The following is a 2493-nucleotide window of genomic DNA, read 5'->3' as shown; positions in this document are numbered from 1 at the left end:
TGACATAAAATAAGAATAAAAATGGATGAAAATTTAATTAAAAATGAGTAGAAAAGAAAAGAAAAAGAAAATGAAAGAAACTCAAATTTTGACATCATAATGATGTCATTAAAAAGCTCTCCACTAATCACAATACAACAAGCTCTTATAAATCAAATAAAAAGAGATAAATGAGATAAAAAATTAAAAAGCAAATCTGCACTCCCATCCCCAAACCAGCCAAACCAAATAGAGAGAGAGAGAGAGAGAGAGAGAGAGAGAGAGAGAGTGAAAACCTCCATTGAAAGCCATCCTAAGCTTGATTTCCACCATTTTTCCACCGTAAAATCCCTTCTTCTCTTCATTAAAACTTGTCCATTCATCTTGGAAAGGTGTTTGGCAGTCAAGAAAACCAAAGAAAGTGAAAGAAAATTGAAGATTGGGTGAGGGAAAATTTTGCTCACAACGTTAGTGCACTATCCAAGTCTTCCCTCTTCTATAAGTGTTGTAAGTATGCTAAACTAAGTTGAAATCTTATGGAATTGAAAGAATATGAGGAGGAATTGAAAGATCAATTTTTGGTAGCCATGAGAGGGTTAGGGTTTTGAAGGTTTAATTGCAATTAAACTTGTAGATTAATGTTAATTGTTGTGTATATTGAGTTAGATGATGTTGTATATGTGTTGCATGAGATTTACAAAAGTTATAAGTTAGGGTTTAGTATGGAAATTAGGAATTTGATGATATGTTAATAAATTGATGTATGTTGAGATCAATTATGGACTATTTGAAGTGCATGGAATGTGATTTGAGGTTCGTAGTAGTGTGGAATGGTGGTATTGGGAGTGTTGTGTTTATGTAGGATTTTCTAGACCTTGAGTCCAGTGTGGTTTTTAGGCCATAAGTAGAGTTGTGTTACTCCAATTGGTGTGAGACCAATTGGAGATGAAACCTAAGACAATTTGACACAACTTTGATGAAGCAATCTTGCCCAAAAAACAGACTTAGGATGACTCAAAAATTGGCCAAATCCGGGTAACTAATTCTGGACATGATAAAAGTGACCAAATGAACAGTATTTGTTCTTTTGCTCATAACTCAGTGTAGAAATGTCCAATTGACCTGAAATTATATCAATGGAAAGTTTAGACAATTTATAACTACCTTCATGTAGAACACAAACTCAAATTTTGGACTTAGCCTAATGGAATTGTCCACCAAAGTTAAGACACTAAATCTAGCAGAACCAATTCTGCCCAAAATTCTAGGTACAGGTCAATCCTGCCAGTTATGGTAAAATGGCTATAACTTGAGCTACAAAACTCCAAATGGAGTGATTCAAAAATGGAAACTGAACTAGACACAATAAAGAACAACTTTGATTGAGAACATTTGGCCAAATTCTCACTGTAAAATTGCCTAATGGAACAGTAAACTCTAGCACCCAAAACTAAAATTTTTGATTTATTTCCTATTGGTTTGAAGTATTGATTGGCAATCAATGCCAACACTTTTGTGAACCAAATTGTGGTAATCTCATGTGGTTAGAACTCATGTAACTATTATATATGAAAAAGTCAACAAATTGAGTGAAAAGTAATGTATGAATAGTAACCCAAAAACGTAAAGAATAATAAAAGGAATTAAAGAAGCCATTATGAGTACTAATATATATAGTATAATTAGTGAATTAAAAATTCTTGAACTTTAGTGACTCTAGGACATAAAGGAATAACCCATATGGGGGGCCTTAGGAAAATATTTCGATGTACAAATAGTACACGAAAATTGATCGATGTGAATCGCAATTATCATGAATGGAATAATGAATGTATAAATTATGAGAAATGTATGAATTATATGTAATTGTGATTTAGGAATTTATGTTTTCACTAGAAATAGAATAAAATTTTATCAATTGTAATTGAACCTTATAATGAAATAATAAAACATAAGAACATTTAATGGTACTAATGTGCCCATGTATTGCCTAGACACGTGTATCAGATTAGATAGATTGGCATACCAATAGGGTATTGTTTTAGTAGTACTGTGTAAGGCTTTACGCCTGTATTTATGGCTTTATACCCGTACTCATGGCTTATATGCCCGATTATCTGTTATCATGGCTTTTAGCCATACTAATATGTTATCATGGCTTTTAGCCATACTGATTGCATACGTGGTTGACGTTCCGTACTTCACCTTCCATGGTATGATGGCTTGAGGCACTGCGGTGCCCAGTGCCCACGATCTGCTTATCCAGTTTAGTCAGCTTGTCATAGGTTACTTGAACAGTGAAATTTGTTAAGAATAGTGTGAATTAAATGAATGAATAAGAAAGAACCTAAAATTAGTTTTAAAATTTTATTTACTATGCAATGATTCAAAATACCTAGAAATAAATTAGTGAAATGATAAGAAGATTTGCAAAAGAAGTAGAACATAAATAAATATTACAAATGCGTCTCTCATAATAAATTAAGACTAAATTTAATATTGTTAAATAATTGA

Source organism: Hevea brasiliensis, chromosome 5 (assembly GCF_030052815.1).
Source record: "Hevea brasiliensis isolate MT/VB/25A 57/8 chromosome 5, ASM3005281v1, whole genome shotgun sequence".
Taxonomy (NCBI): domain Eukaryota; kingdom Viridiplantae; phylum Streptophyta; class Magnoliopsida; order Malpighiales; family Euphorbiaceae; genus Hevea; species Hevea brasiliensis.
The sequence above is the reverse complement of the archived record's forward strand: the minus strand, read 5'-3'. Positions refer to the sequence as shown.